At 44.6% G+C, this 17,024-nt stretch overlaps 1 non-coding gene across 1 annotated transcript; it reads right to left on the bottom strand.

Annotated features, from left to right (window-relative positions):
• Window positions 1-6,403: 6,403 nt before the first annotated feature.
• On the bottom strand, window positions 6,404-6,589 carry LOC130277971 (U2 spliceosomal RNA). Its single transcript, XR_008845653.1, has one exon. It is a non-coding gene; the product is annotated as a U2 spliceosomal RNA (small nuclear RNA).
• Window positions 6,590-17,024: the final 10,435 nt, after the last annotated feature.

Genomic DNA, 17,024 nt, shown 5'->3' with positions numbered 1-17,024 from the left:
CACTGAAGAGATAGAAGGTCGGCTGTACAAACAAATAGAGAGGGCCGCCCGGGCAGGTACAGTGGTAGTAATGGGAGATTTTAACTATCCAGATATAGATTGGGGTCCGGGGTTGGCTAAAACTACAAAGGGGCGACAATTCCTAAATTTATTGCAGAATAATTTTATGGGCCAGTTTGTGGAGGACCCAACAAGAAGTGATGCCTTGTTGGATCTGATCATTTCCAACAACGCAGAGCTGGTTGGTAATGTAACTGTGAGGGAAAACCTTGGTAATAGCGACCACAATATACCGTATTTATCGGCGTATAACACGCACTTTTTAGGCTAAAATTTTTAGCCTAAAGTCTGTGTGCGTGTTATACGCCGATACACCCCCAGGAAAGGCAGGGGGAGAGAGGCCGTCGCTGCCCGCTTCTCTCCCCCTGCCTTTCCTGGGGTCTAGAGCGCTGCTGTCGGCCCTTTTCACCCCCTGGTTATCGGCGCCGCTGCCCGTTCTGTCCCCCTGACTATGGGTGCCGGCGCCGATAGCCAGGGAGAGAGGAGCGGTGCCGACAGCCAGGGGGAGAGAAGGGGCAGCGGCACCCATTGCCGGCGCCGCTGCCCCGTTGCCTCCCCCCATCCCCGGTGGCATAATTACCTGAGTCGGGTCCGCGCTGCTCCAGGCCTCCGTCGTGCGTCCCCGGCATCATTGCTATGCGCTGAACGGCGCGGCGCATGACGTCAGAGCGCCGCGCCGTGCATAGCAACGACGCTGGGGACGCACGACGGAGGCCTGGAGCAGCGCGGACCCGACTCAGGTAATTATGCCACCGGGGATGGGGGGGTGAAAAGGGCCGACAGCAGCGCTCTAGACCCCAAGAAAGGCAGGGGGAGAGAAGCGGGCAGCGACGGCCTCTCTCCCCCTGCCTTTCCTGGGGGTATATCGGGGTATACACGCGCACACACGCACCCTCATTTTATCATGGATATTTGGGTAAAAAACTTTTTTACCCAAATATCCTTGGTAAAATGAGGGTGCGTGTTATAGGCCGGTGCGTGGTATACCCCGATAAATACGGTAGTTACTTTTGACTTAAAATGTAGAAAACAAAGACAGGCGGGGAAGGCAAAAACATATAACTTTAAAAAGGCAAACTTCCCTGGGCTGAGAGCTGCACTACAGGACATAGACTGGGGGGCGGTGTTCTCAAATACTGATGCAGAAGGTAAATGGTACATCTTTAAATCAACTCTATATAACTATACAGCTAAATATATACCAAAGGGGAACAAATATAAACGATTAAAACTAAATCCTACATGGCTGACAAATGATGTTAAAAGAGCAATAAACAACAAAAAAATAGACTTCAAAAAATACAAATCTGATGGGTCAGCTATAACATTTAAACAGTACAAAGAGCTTAATAAAATCTGAAAAAAATGTAATAAACAGCAAAAATTCTAAATGAGAGACAGGTGGCTAAAGAAAGCAAAACTAATCCTAAATATTTTTTTTAGATATATGAATGCAAAAAAAACCAAGGACAGAGCATGTAGGACGCCTTAATAATGATAATGGGGAGGTTGTCACAGGCGATGAAGAGAAAGCGGAGCTACTGAATGGGTTCTTTAGTTCTGTATATACTAGGGAAGAAGGAGGATCTGACATTGGACAGGTCAGTGCTGGTAACACATCATGTAATGTACTGAACTGGCTTAATGTAGAGATGGTACAAGGTAAGTTAAGTAATTTAAATGTAAGCAAATCTCCAGGGCCAGATGGATTGCACCCAAGAGTTCTTAGAGAGGTAAGTTCAGTAATATCTGTACCCCTGTTCATGATATTTAGAGATTCACTGGTGTCTTGTATTGTGCCAAGGGACTGGCGCAAGGCGAATGTGGTGCCGATCTTAAAAAAGGGCACTAGGTCTTCCCCAGGAAACTATAGACCGGTAAGTTTAACGTGCATTGTGGGTAAATTGTTTGAAGGACTTATACGGGATTACATACAGGAATACATAGGGGATAATAGTATTATAAGTGATAGCCAGCATGGGTTTACTAAGGATAGAAGTTGTCAAACCAATCTAATTTGCTTTTATGAAGAGGTGAGTAGAAGCCTTGACAGAGGAATGGCTGTGGATATAGTGTTTCTGGATTTTGCTAAAGCATTTGATACTGTCCCTCATAGACGTCTGACAGGTAAGTTAAGGTCTTTGGGTTTGGAAATTTTAGTTTGTAACTGGATTGAACACTGGCTCATGGATCGTACGCAGAGAGTGGTGGTCTATGATTCGTACTCTGATTGGTCCCCGGTAATTAGTGGTGTACCCCAAGGTTCTGTACTGGGACCGCTGTTGTTTAATTTATTTATCAATGATATAGAGGATGGCATTAACAGCTCTGTTTCTATCTTTGCAGATTACACCAAGCTTTGTAGCACGGTACAGTCTATAGAGGAGGTGTATAGGTTACAAGATGACTTGGATAGACTAAGTGTCTGGGCATCCACTTGGCAAATGAGGTTCAATGTGGACAAATGTAAAGTTATGCATCTTGGTACTAATAACCTGCATGTGTCGTATGTCTTAGGGGGGATTAAACTGGCAGAGTCACTGGTAGAGAAGGATCTGGGTGTACTTGTAGATCACAGACTACAGAATAGCATGCAATGTCAGGCTGCTGCTTCCAAGGCCGGCAGAATATTGTCATGTATAAAAAGAGGCATGGACTCAAGGGACAGGGACATAATACTCCCCCTTTATAAAGCATTGGTACGGCCTCACCTGGAATATGCTGTTCAGTTTTGGTTGCCTGTCCATAAAAGGGACACTGCGGAGCTGGAAAGGGTGCAGAGACGCGCGACTAAACTAATATGGGGCATGGAACATCTTAGCTATGAGGAGCAATTAAAGGAGTTACAATTGTTTAGTCTTGAGAAGAGACGTCTAAGGGGGATATGATAAATGTATATAAGTATATTAATGGCCCATACAATAAATATGGAGAAAAACTGTTCCAGGTTAAACCCTCCCAAAGGACTCAAGGGGTGACACGCCTTCTTTACCATGAGAACTGTGAACTTATGGAACAGTCTACCTCAGGAACTGGTCACAGCATGAAAAATTAACAGCTTTAAAACAGGATTAGATACATTCCAGGAACAAAATAACATTAATGCTTATGAAGAAATATAACATCCCATCCCTTCCCCAATATCGCGCCACACCCCTACCCTTCAATACCCTGGTTGAACTTGATGGACATATGTCTTTTTTCGACCATACTAACTATGTAATGGCAGACATCCACGCGATCACGGATGTCCGCCATTACCGGCGGGTCCCTGGCTGCTATCAGCAGCCGGGAACTGCCGCGCATGACCTGAGCATTGCTCCGATACTCGTGGCTATGAGTAGGACGTAAATGTACGTCCTGTTGCATTAAGTACCAGCTCACCAGGATGTACATTTACGTCCTGCATCGTTAAGAGGTTAATTAACATAATATTTTTATACTTCGGACATTTACGCACGTGGCAATCCCACATATGTTTATGTTTATTTATGCTTATAAAACTTTTATTAGGGAAGGAGTTAAATCACATTTATTAACTTTTTTTAAACTATTTTTACAACATTTTTTAGTCCCCATAGGAGACTATTACATGTAATCTTCTGATTGCATACACTGTTCAATGCTATGCCATAGCGTAGCATTGATCATTGTTATCAGTGCTCTTCTGCTCCAGCCTGGATCTCAGGCATGGAGCAGCAGAGTTCCGATCGGACAGAGATAGAGGCAGGTAGGGACCCTCCCCCATCTATACAGCTGTTGGGGATGCCACGGTCCCAAACAGCACAACTGAGCTGCCAGGAATGGTTTCGTTTAATTTTAGATGCGGCAATCAAAGTTGATTGCCGCGTCTAAAACAAAACTAAACTTTTCCCAGGTAAGGGGTTAATGCCATGAATCACAACGATCGGTCATGTCCGGCATTAGCCATGGGTCCTGGTGGCTGATAGCCACCGGGACCACCCGGCTATGACGAAGTGTTAGCCTGTGACCCCACATGCATTATAGCACGGGAGCAGGACCAGGGCATACAGGTCCTTAAGGTGTTAAAAATGTCCTCTTCTGAACCCTATAAGTTTTTTTTTCCATATACAGGGATGTGTGAGGGCTCATTTTTTGTAGTTTTCTGTAGTTTTTATCAGTACCATTTTTGTTTTAACCCCTTAAGGACCGGAGTTTTTTCATTTTCATTTTTTGCTCCTTGCCTTTAAAAAATCATAACTCTTTCAAATTTGCACCTAAAAATCCATATGATGGCTTATTTTTTGCGCCACCAATTCTACTTTGTAATGACGTCAGTCATTTTGCCCAAAAATCTACGGTGAAGCGGGAAAAAAAATCATTGTGCGACAAAATTGAAAAAAAAAAAACGCTGTTTTGTAACTTTTGGGGGCTTCCGTTTCTACGCAGTATATTTTTCGGTAAAAATGACACCTGATATGTATTTTGTAGGTCCATACTTATATAGGTTTGATTTTGTCGGACTTCTGGAAAAATCATAACTACATGCAGGAAAATTAATACGTTTAAAATTGCCGTCTTCTGACCCCTATAACTTTTTTATTTTTCCGTGTATGGGGCGGTATGAGGGCTCATTTTTTGCACCGTGATCTAGAGTTTTTAACAGTACCATTTTTGCATTGAAAGGACTTATTGATCATTTTTAAATGATATAAAAAGTGACCAAAAATGCACTACTTTGGAATTTTTTTGCGCGCACGCCATTGACCGAGCGGTTTAATTAATGATATATTTTTATAATTCGGACATTTCCGCACGCGGTGATACCATATATGTTTATTTTTATTTTTATTTACACTGTTTTTTTTTTATTGGAAAAGGGGGGTGATTCAAACTTTTAATAGGGGAGGAGTTATTCACTTTTTTTTCCCCCTTTTTTTTTGCAGTGTTATAGGTCCCATAGGGACCTATAACACTGCACACACTGATCTTCTATGTTGATCACTGGTTTCTCATAAGAAACCAGTGATCAACGATTCTGCCGCATGACTGCTCATGCCTGGATCTCAGACACTGAGCAGTCATTCGGCGATCGGACAGCGAGGAGGCAGGAAGGGGCCCTCCCGCTGTCCTGTCAGCTGTTCGGGATGCCGTGATTAGCCGCGGCTATCCCGAACAGCCCGACTGAGCTAGCCGGGAACTTTCACTTTCACTTTTAGCCGCGCGGCTCAGCTCTTAGCGCGCGGCTAAAGGGTTAATAGCGCGCAGCGCCGCAATCGGCACTGCGCGCTATTAGAGGCGGGTCCCGGCTTCACTATGACGCCGGGCCCGCCATGATATGACGCGGGGTTACTGTGTAACCCCGTGTTATATCAGAAGAGCAGGACCAAGGACGTGCCGGTACGTCCTTGGTCCTTAAGGGGTTAATGGGATTTTTTTTATCGCTTTTTATAAAAAAAAATTAGGGTATACAAAGTGACCTAAAGTACACAATTTTGGACTTTGGCATTTTGTTTTACGTATATGCCATTGACCGTGTGGTTTATTTAACATAATATTTTTATAGTTCGGACATTTACGCGCGCAACCAAACCATATATGTTTATGTTTATATTTGTTCACATATTTATTTATTTTTAAATGAGAAAAGGGGGGTGATTCCAACTTTTAATAAGGAAGGAGTTAAATCCCATTCAATAACTATTTTCTTTCACTTTTTTTACACTTTTTTTTAAATCCCCATAAGGGACTATTACATGCCATCATTAGATTTCATACAATGTTCAATGCTATGCGATAGCATAGCATTGATCAGTGCTATCAGTACTCAATTGCTTCAGCCTGCTGGGGCTGACTGGAGCCTTGAAGAACTGATCAGACGGAGAGGAGGTAGGTAAGGGCCCTCCTACCATTCTCTCAGCTGATCGGGACATCGCGATTTCCCCACAATGATCCTTATCAGCTCTGCTGAGCTACCTGGAGTGTATTTTCGGCATTTTAGATGCCGCAATCAACTTTGATCGCGACATCTAAAGGGTTAATGCCGGGCATTGGGCGGATCTCAGGTGTCTGACATTAGTCATGGGTCCTGACTGCTAATAGCAGGCGAGACCGAACAGATATGAAGCGTGCTCAGCTCCTGAACTCGCTTTATAGACCTGCCGCACAGCCGTGCCGTATATTTACGGCACAGGTCATAAAGGGGTTAAAGCATGTTAACTGCGCCTCATTTTCAGAAGTGTGTCATATCTTTTGATAATTTGCAAAAAGCAAAAAAGTGTTGTTAAGTTCTTTTAATATACACCCCATATCTTTTAATCCACAGTGACGTCACTATATATATATTCAATAGCACAAGGTGTTATATTTTTACCTCGGCTCTAGACCCTCTCAGCCTCATGGCGAGACCTGGAGGAAACAGGTCACATCAGGGCACATCAGTGCAGCCGTCGAGCTGATTCCTCTGAACCAGCCCCCCCCCCCCCCCATCCTGCATCATTGGCGAAGACCAAGCCGCTGATAAGAACAGATACTAAACTTGATCTTAGCAAAAAGGCTGAGAAGCAAATTGGTAAGAGCTCGCACTACACAATATGGGTGCATAAAGTCTAATTTAAAGCTATTCTGCACATATACAGTTTCTGAGTAGTACTGTACTCTGCAGTCCTCCTATCCAGTCCATCTATCCCAACCTCCTATCTCGACCTCCTATCCTGACCTCCTATCCCGTTCTCCTATCCCATCCTCCTATCTCGACCTCCTATCCCGTCCTCCTATCTCGACCTCCTATCCCATCCTCCTATCCCATCCTCCTATCCTGTCCTCCTATCCTGTCCTCCTATCACGACCTCCTATCCCGACCTCCTATCCCGACCTCCTATCTCGACCTCCTATCCTGTCCTCCTATCCAGTCCATCTATCCCAACCTCCTATCTCGACCTCCTATCCTAACCTCCTGTCCCTTCCTCCTATCCTGACCTCCTATCCTCATATCCTGTCCTCCTATCTCGACCTCCTATTCCCACCTCCTATCCCGACCTCCCATCCTGACCTCCTATCCCGTCCATCTATCCCGACCTCCTATCTCGACCTCCTAGCCCAACTTCCTATCCTGACCTCCTATCCCGTCCTCCTGTCCCGTACTCCTATCTCGACCTCCTATCATGACCTCCTATTCAGACCTCCTATCCCATCCTCCTATCCCGTCCTCCTATCTCGACCTCCTATCCTGACCTCCTATTCCGACCTTCTATCCCATCCTCCTATCTCGACCTCCTATCTCGACCTCCTATCCCGACCTCCTATCCTGTCCTCCTATCTTGACCTGCTATAACGACCTCCTATCCCGACCTCATAGCCCGTCCTCATCTCCCGTCCTGGTCTCCCAACCTCCTATCCCGACCCGTAATATGTGTACCAGGTATTGAAATATCTCCAGCCGTTTGGAAGTTATGTGGGAACATACATTTCCAATTGATTTGCATGGGACTTTAAACAAAAACCCTGACCCTCACAAATGGAGGTAGTTAAGGGTTAAATTAACTATCCTATATTTTAAGTGGACATATAAGTAACATGTGACCAAGTATTATTGAAATATCTCCAGACGTTTGGAAGACCATATAGTGTCTGAATAGCAAAGCCCGGAGGTGGCTGAATCATGAGGAGACCAGTGGCTGAATGACACAGCCTGGAGGTGACTGAATCATGAAGAGACCCTATAGTAGCTAAATGGCAAAGCCTAGATGTGGCTGAAGCATGAGGAGACTATATAGTGGCTGAATGGCACAGCCTGGAGGTGACTGAAGCATGAGGAGACGATATAGTGGCTGAATGACACAGCCTGGAGGTGGCTGAAGCATGAATAGACCATAGAGTGGCTGAATGGCACAGCCTGGAGGTGGCTGAAGCATAAGGAGACCATATAGTGGCTGAATGACAGAGCATGGAGGTGGCTGAAGCATGAGGAGACCATATAGTGTCTGAATGGCACAGCCTAGAGTTGGTTGAAGCATGAGGAGATCATTGAAATTTAAGATTTTGAAGTTGGAATTTAAGATTTTTGAAATTGAAATTGAGGATTTTGAAATTGAAATTTTAACTCCCAAGTTTTAGTGTCCCGGGCCCCGGCGTGTGGATACAAAGGACCAAAATCTAACAACGAGTCACATGTCACATGGCAGCACAATGACAGAGCCTGCAGGTGGCATCAGTATGAGGAGACCATATAGTCGCTCAATGACTGCCTGGAGTTTGTGGCAGCGTGAGGAGACCATATAGTGTCTGAATGGCACAACCTGGACTTGGCTGAAGCATGAGGAGACCATATAGTGTCTGAATGGCAAAGCCTGGAGTTTGTGGCAGCATGAAAAGAGACCATATAGTGGCTTGATGGCACAGCCTGGAGTGTGCTGAAGCATGAGGAGACCATATAGTGGCTGAATGGCACAGCCTGGAGTTTGTGGCAGCATGAGAAGAATGTGGACGAATGGCACAGCCTGATGGTGGTGAAGCATGAGGACACCATATAGTGGGGGAATGACACAGCCTGGAGCTGGCGGAAGCATGAGAAGAGACCATATAGTGGCTGAATGGCACAGCCTGGAGTTGGCTGAAGCATAAGGAGACCATATAGTGTCTTAATAGCACAGCCTGGAGTTGGCAGAAGCATGTGGAGACCATTGAAATTTAAGATTTTGAAACTGAAATTGAGGATTTTGAAATGTAAATTTGAACTCCCAAGTTTTAGTGTCCCGGGCTCTGGCGTGTGGATACAAAGGATCAAATCTAACAAGGAGTCAAATGTCACATGGCAGCACAATGAAAGAGCCTGGAGGTGGCATCAGTATGAGGAGACCATATAGTGTCTGAATGGCACAGCCTGGAGTTGGCTGAAGCATGAAGAGAGACCATATAGTGTCTGAATGCACAGCCTGGAGTTGGCTGAAGCACGAGGAGACCATATAGTTGCTGACTGACACAGCCTGGAGCTGGCAGCAGCATGAGTAGACACTAGGGCTTCACAATCCCTAAGAATAAAAGATGAATTTTGAAATTTAAACTGAAGATTTATGGTAGCTAGTGCTACCATAAAAATGTTTAGGCTCAGCCTTTGGACCAACAAGGTGGAACTCCAACATGTGGCAACGACACAAATCAGACTATGTTGGGGCATACCGTTCTGACGATGCAGCTCAAGGAAGGTGTGCTTTGCGGTGTACAAGTGGCTGCAGTGCATGCAAAGTTTCCTTCCCATTGTTAGGATGTTTTGCAAATGGGGGGAACCCTTCAGGAAATGTTTCACAACCAGATTGAACACGTGTGCCGTGCCCATTGTCAGTCACCATGGCTCCCATTTCCAGTTTTCGTGGAGTGAGCCATACTCTGATTTCTTTACGAATTACTTTTAGCAGTTCCTCCCCTGTGTTCCTCCGTTCGCCAAGCCAAACCATGTGAAGAACAGTGTGACACCGCCGTGCCCTGCACACATGATATGCTGGAGGTGCACTGAGACTTGTCTGAGCAGTGGAAGCTGAGGAAACAGTGGAGTATGAGGAGGTGGAGTCGCACACTGTCACAGGACCAAAGGCCTGAGAGATTTGAGAAGGAAGCCACGTGACCTGTCCAAGTAGGTGTTGTGGCTGTGCAGGAACCACATTCACCCAGTGAGCTGTAAAGGACATGTATTGTCCCTGACCATAGTTACAGCTCCAGATGTTGCCGCTGCCGTGCACTTTGGTACACACCGACAGGCTCAAGGACTGGCACACCTTCTCTTCCACAAAATTGTGCAGGGTTGGTACTGCCTTCTTCGCAAAGAAATGATGGCATGGCACTCTCTTCCTTGGCTCGGCACAAGCCATCAGTTCTCTGAAATGTGCAGAGTCCAGAGCTTCTGCGCCAATGGATAAGAAGGCGCATACTGTTGTCTCTTGGATATGACTTCGCTGATGAATTGTTGGTGGAATGGCTGACTAAAAGAAGGAGGAGCATCTGGAGCTACAGAAGCAGGGTATGATACACAGCTCCCTTCGGCTGAGGTGGTGGAGCCTTGGCTGGCTGAAAGAGGGAGCGGCATGCCACTGGGTGATTCAGCAGGCTGAACCACTACATCTGAGCCATGTTTCTCCCAGGCCGCTTTATGTTCCCACCAACAGTCTGCACTAATTGACTGCTACTGCCGCCGTTTCCAGGAACCCCTGTTCCACTACCTCCCAGGTGGGTAGGCTGTAGCGAAGCAGGTGGTCTCCCGTGGCTCCAGAATTTCCCCTTCTGCCACCATGCTGACTGATAACCATGCTACCACCTTGCTGGCTCAGCTGCTGCCTCACGGGCAACCTTCAACTCTCTTCTCCCGATGATGATGAAGCCGCTTCTGCACCCGGCTCCCAAGTGCGATCAGTTTCATTATCATCGAGTTGTGTCTGCATGTCACTGATGTCCTCCTCAAGTTCCTCAACAGTATCTGCTTCAGGAGCCTGAACACTCGCAACACCACCTCCCACGCCACACTCCTCATCACTACTTGCCCGCCTAGCGGAGGAAGTGGCAGATTTCTTCTCCACTTTTTGGCTGGGCAGTAGCTGCTGAATGTCCTCTAGTAGTTTGTCCTTACTAAATAGCGGAGCTGAACCCACAGCATAAGATACTTCTGTGGGAGAGGAAACAGAATAGGACAGAGGCAATGGGAGGACAGGAACTGCTCCCGAGCCATGCCAACTGAGGGTTGTGTCTGAGGAACCCCCGACTGTTGACTGGGGGTGTCAGATGTCACTTGTGATGAAGTGGATGACAGTGTTAACCAATCAATGACAGTAGATGGGTCGCTGGTCGAGACACGACCCCTAGCTGATACCGGGAGTTCAGGCCCCTCTCTGCGACTCCTGCTGCCACACGCCCCTAGTCCGCTGCGACCTCTGCCTGATGAATTTAGGCCTCTGCCACTCCTCTGTGCACGTCCTGGCACTTCTCTCTCTGACATACTTAGTGCGTATATGAGGGGAGTACAATATGCTTCACCATGCTTAAAACAGTATTTGTCTACAACAACCGTACGTGTGTACTTTTGCCTGGCATTTCACAGTATCTAAGCCCTTAAGACTTTAACAGGAACAATATGGTACACCACTTAAATGTACCTATGTGGCATGCACTTATGAGGGGAGGACAATGCGCTCCAGTATGCTTAAAACAGTATTTGTTTACAACACCAGCAGTTGTGTACTTTTGCCTGGCATTTTACAAAGGAACAAAATGGTATACCAATTAGATGTACCTATCTGGTATGCACTTATGACGAGAGGACAATGCGCTCAAGTATGCTTAAAAAAGTATTTGTGTACAACACCAGCAGGTATGTACTTTTGCCTGGTATTTCACAGTATCTAGGCCCTTAAGACTTTAATAGGAACAAAATGGTACACCACTTAGATGCACGTATGTGGTATGCACTTAAGTGCTCCAGTATGCTTAAAAACAGTATTTGTCTACAACACCAGCAGGCGTGTACCTTTGGCTCGCCTTTCACAGTATCTAGGCCCTTAAGACTTTAATAGGAATAAAATGGTACAGCACTTAGATGTACGCACAGGTTACACTTAATAGAGGACAATACGCTTTTAGTGCTCTGCTCAACCTAACTGGCTGGCTACTATTAGCTTTTCAGCTGTTGTACGCACCAGTGCTGCAGCGCACATTCGCTGTGTACTACACTCTAAACTGCGCTTTCTCTCTCAATCTCAGTCCCTTCCCTATCAGTGCTTCTAGGCTGGATTTGGGCTTGAGGTGAATCGCTGCTTTAAAAATGTTTTTTTGTGCAACCCACTGCTCCCTGTCCCTCTCTCTGCAATAGAACGCTGATGTGACTGGGAAGTGAATCGCTGCTTTTAAAAATGCTTTTCTGTGCCACACACTGCTGTCTGTCCCTCTCTCTCTGTAATAGAACGCTGATGTGACTGGCCGCGAAATGGCTGCCGATTATATAGGTCTGTGACATCACAGGAATGGCTTGCTGCTGATAGGCTGCATGTTGCATTTGATTCAGGGTCATTCTGATGACCCTTGTTCCTGCCTTCCCAGGATTCCTTGCCCTATGTCCTCGCATGTGGATCCACCATTTTAGATGCACCCTGGAGCCTGGACTAAACCAAATTGAGTTTAAAGAAGCGATTCACGCAATCGAATTGCGGCGATATTCGCATTCGTTGCAAATCGATTTTTTTCCTGAAATTCGTAACGAATTGGGATTCCTCAGATTCGATTTGCTCATCCCTATTTATATGTATAGATGTGCAAGACATTCAAACTTTGCCTTGCTGTTGTTGTGGCTCTTGAGAAACCTAATGGTTATTGCAGAATCAGGGCCGGATTAAGAGGATCATGGGCCTGGTGCTGAAGATTTTGATGGGCCTTTTTATCGAAATATATAAAATGAAAAAGCAACACAAAGCAATTTTGTTTAACACAAATAAAGCGCATCCGTCAAGTATTATGCACATTAAATTACCAGGATAGATGAATATATGTTAGTGTCCAAAAGTTGCTGAGTTGCCCACAACCAATCAGATCGCTTCTTTTATCTGATGTTACTAGGATGATGTTAAACGCTGCTGGACTGTGCTTTTCTCTGCTGTAACACACACACAGGCTCTGCGTCCTATGATCCTTCTGCAGTGTAATATAATGAAGTGACTGTCCGCAAGATGCCTACCGATTATATAGGGCTGTGACATCACTAGTGTTGAGCGGCATAGGCCATATTCGAATTCGCGAATATTCGCAAATATATGGACGAATATTCGTCATATATTCGCGAATATTCGCATATTCGTTATATTCTCGTTTTATTTTCGCATATGCGAACATGCACATATGTGAAAATTAACATATGTGAATATTAGCATATACAAAATTAGCACACGAGAAAATTCGCATATGCGAACATTAGCATATGCTAATTTTCGCATATGCAAATTTTCGCACGCCAGTCTCACACAGTAGTATTACAGCCTTCTTTACACCACACAAGCTGGAAGCAAAGAGGGGTGATCACTGTGATGTGTGCTGTGAAAAAAAAATAAAAAATAAATAAACAAATATTCGTAATTACGAATATATAGCGCTATATTCGCGAAATTCGCGAATTCGCGAATATGCGATATTCGCGAATAATATTCGAATTGCGAATATTCGCGAGCAACACTAGACATCACAGGGGTGACTGGCTACATCCTGCATGTGATTCAGGGTCCTCCCGCCTACTTCTCTCCCTGCCTTCCCAGCATTCCTTGCCCCATATACTGACATGTGGATCCGCCATTTTAGATGCCCTGGAGCCTGCACCACAGTAAATGGAGTTTAATGAAGCGATTTGTGCGATAGAATCGCAGCGATATTCGCATTTGTTGCGAATCATATATATTTTCTGAAATTTGTAATGAATTTGCGTTCGTCAGCTCCGATTCGCTCATCTCTAGACATAACTCTTACTTTTCTACCTACAGACTCATATAAGGGCTTGTTTTTTTGCGTCACCAATCATACTTTGCAATGACAAACAAACAAATATTTGTGGGACAAACTTGAAAAAAATCCAATTTTGGGGGCTTTCTACACAGTGCACTTTTTGCAAACAGTTCCACATTGGGGGAGATTTATCAAAACCTGTGAAGAAGAGAGATGCAGTTGCCCATAGCAACCAATCAGATCACTTCTTTCATTTTTCAGAGGCTTTTTAAAAAAATGAAAGAAGCGATGTGATTGGTTGCTATGGGCAACTGCACCACTACTCTACACAGGTTTTGATAAGTCTGTCCCATTAGCTTTATTTTGTAGGTCCTGGGCTTCTGGGCTCCTGAATGGCATATCTGCTTACCATAGAATAGACAGATATGACAGAAAGGTTATAGGTAAATCTATCTATAATAGCTGAGCTATGATAAGTACCATTGCCATTTAGGTACACAGAAAAGCTAGGTGACGATTTCTCACCTAGTTTTCCATGCTCCTGAATGGCATGTCTGCCTATAATAACTGAGCATTTATAAGCAGGCGTGCCATTCAGGAGCATGGAAAAGCTAGGTGAGAAATTGTCACCTAGCTTTTCTATGTACCTGAATGGCAAGTCAGTTCATGACTGGTGGTGGTACCTTTTTGGGGGACTTCAGAGGCAGAGAACAATGACCGCCGGCAGGACCTCAGCCACTGTCACACAGTAAAAAATTTTGACTGGCGTGGGCCAGGCAGGAAAGCAGCACATACCATCCTCTTTCTGACAGGGGGGAGGAGCTTCCTACGATACCGTGACGTGAGTCGCGCTGGTCAGGAGGTTACCCAGCCCATGTGACCACCCAGGCAGGGGAGGACTGAGAACACTCAGGGCCCTCGGACCAAATAAAGCAAGGGCCCCCTGTGAGGCTCCGCCCATGGCCACACCTCTGCAACACCCCTATCCAACCCAAATGCCTCCTAATGCCCCAACCTATACACAAAATAAAAGAAAAGAAAATATATAACAAGTTAACAAAAGGTAAGATAATTTTCCATGACCAAGAATACCCGTATACAAGGAGAAAATATATACATCACACAATAATACCAGTATACAAGGAGGAAATGTATACATCACACAATAATACCAGTATACAAGGAGGAAATATATACATCACACAATAATACCAGTATACAAGGAGGAAATATATACATCACACAATAATACCAGTATACAAGGAGGAAATATATACATCACACAATAATACCAGTATACAAGGAGGAAATATATACATCACACAATAATACCAGTATACAAGGAGGAAATATATACCATCACACAATAATACCAGTATACAAGGAGGAAATATAAACATCACACAATAATACCAGTATACAAGGAGGAAATATATACCATCACACAATAATACCAGTATACAAGGAGGAATTATATACATCACACAATAACTGGATAATACCGCCATACTGTACTGAATAAAACCACTATACACAGACCAGTATTCCCCCCACACAGTGCCCATATAGCAAAAGTTACCAGCTGTACACAGGATCTGTATACCATATAAGTGATTATATACAAGACCAGGGCTGCCATCAGAAATGTTGGGGCCCCTTACACAACTCAAGGCCTCCCCCCCTCTGCCTATTAACTTCCACATTATCTATAAAAAAATATATTTGAAAACACAGGACAAGAAAAACAAGAGCCCTTTAGTTTAATGAGGAAGGAAAGAGCAATATACCCGGATCCCAGTGACAGTATATACCCGGACCCCAGTGACAGTATATACCCGGACCCCAGTGACAGTATATGCCCGGACACCAGTGACCGTATATGCCCGGACCCCAGTGACAGTATATACCCGGACCCCAGTAACAGTATATGCCCGGACCCCAGTGGCAGTATATGCCCGGACCCCAGTGACAGTATATGTCCGGACCCCAGTGACAGTATATGCCCGGACCCCAGTGACAGTATATGCCCGGACCCCAGTGACCGTATATACCCGGACCCTAGTGACAATATATGCCCCTGCCCATCAGGACTATCCACTATGTGGGGCAGAAGAGCAGCTGATGCCCTGGGGAGAGTACACTGTATCACTGGGTACACTGGTATATTGGGTACACTGGTATATTGGGTACACTATCATTGGGTTCACTGGTATATTGGGTACACTATCATTGGGTACACTGGTATATTGGGTACACTGGTATATTGGGTACACTGGTATATTAGGTACACTGGTATATTAGGTACACTGTAATATTGGGTATACTGGGTACACTGGATCACTGGGTACACTGGTATATTGGTAAAACTGGTATACTGGGTACACTGGTATATTGGGTACACTGTATCACTGGGTACACTGGTATATTGGGTACACTGGTATATTGGGTAAACTATCACTGGGTACACTGGTATATTGGGTGCACTGGTATATAGGGTACACTGGTATATAGGGTACACTGGTATATTGGGTACACTGGTATATTGGGTACACTGGTATATTAGGTACACTGGTATATTAGGTACACTGGTATATTGGGTACACTGGTATATTGGGTAAACTATCACTGGGTACACTGGTATATTGGGTACACTGGTGTAGAGGGTACACTGGTATATAGGGTACACTGGTATATTGGGTACACTGGTATATTAGGTACACTGGTATATTGGGTACACTGGTATATTGGGTACACTGGAATATTGGGTATACTGGGTACACTGGATCACTGGGTACACTGGTATATTGGTAAAACTGGTATACTGGGTACACTGGTATATTGGGTAAACTGGTATATTGGGTACACTGGTATATTGGGTATACTGGTATATAGGGTACACTGGTATATTGGGTACACTGGTATTTTGGGTACACTGGTATATTGGGTATACTGGGTACACTTGATCACTGGTATATTTGGTACACTATCACTGGGTACACTGGTATATTGGGTACAGTGGCATATTGGGTATACTGGGCACACTGGGATAGATAGCATGAGATAGATGGCATGAGATAGATAGATATGCGATAGATAGATATGAGATAGATAGATAGATAGATAGATATGAGATAGATATGAGATAGATAGATATGAGATAGACAGATATGAGATAGATAGATATGAGATAGATATGAGATAGATATGAGATAGATATGAGATAGATAGATAGATATGAGATAGATAGATAGATAGATAGATATGAGATAGATATATAGATAGATATGAGATAGATAGATAGATATGAGATATATAGATAGATAGATATGAGATAGATAGATATGTGATAGATAGATATGAGATAGATAGATATGAGATAGATAGATAGATATGAGATAGATAGATAGATAGATAGATATGAGATTAGATAGATAAAGTGTTGCAAAACTACACCTCCCAGCATGTCTGGACAGCCAAATGCATGCTGGGAGTTGTAGTTTTAAAACTGCTGGAGGCACCCTGGTCAGGAAACATTAAGA

Source organism: Hyla sarda, chromosome 6, assembly GCF_029499605.1.
Source record: "Hyla sarda isolate aHylSar1 chromosome 6, aHylSar1.hap1, whole genome shotgun sequence".
Taxonomy (NCBI): Eukaryota; Metazoa; Chordata; class Amphibia; order Anura; family Hylidae; genus Hyla; species Hyla sarda.
Note: the sequence above shows the minus strand (reverse complement) of the source record. Positions and strands in the feature narration are given on the sequence as shown.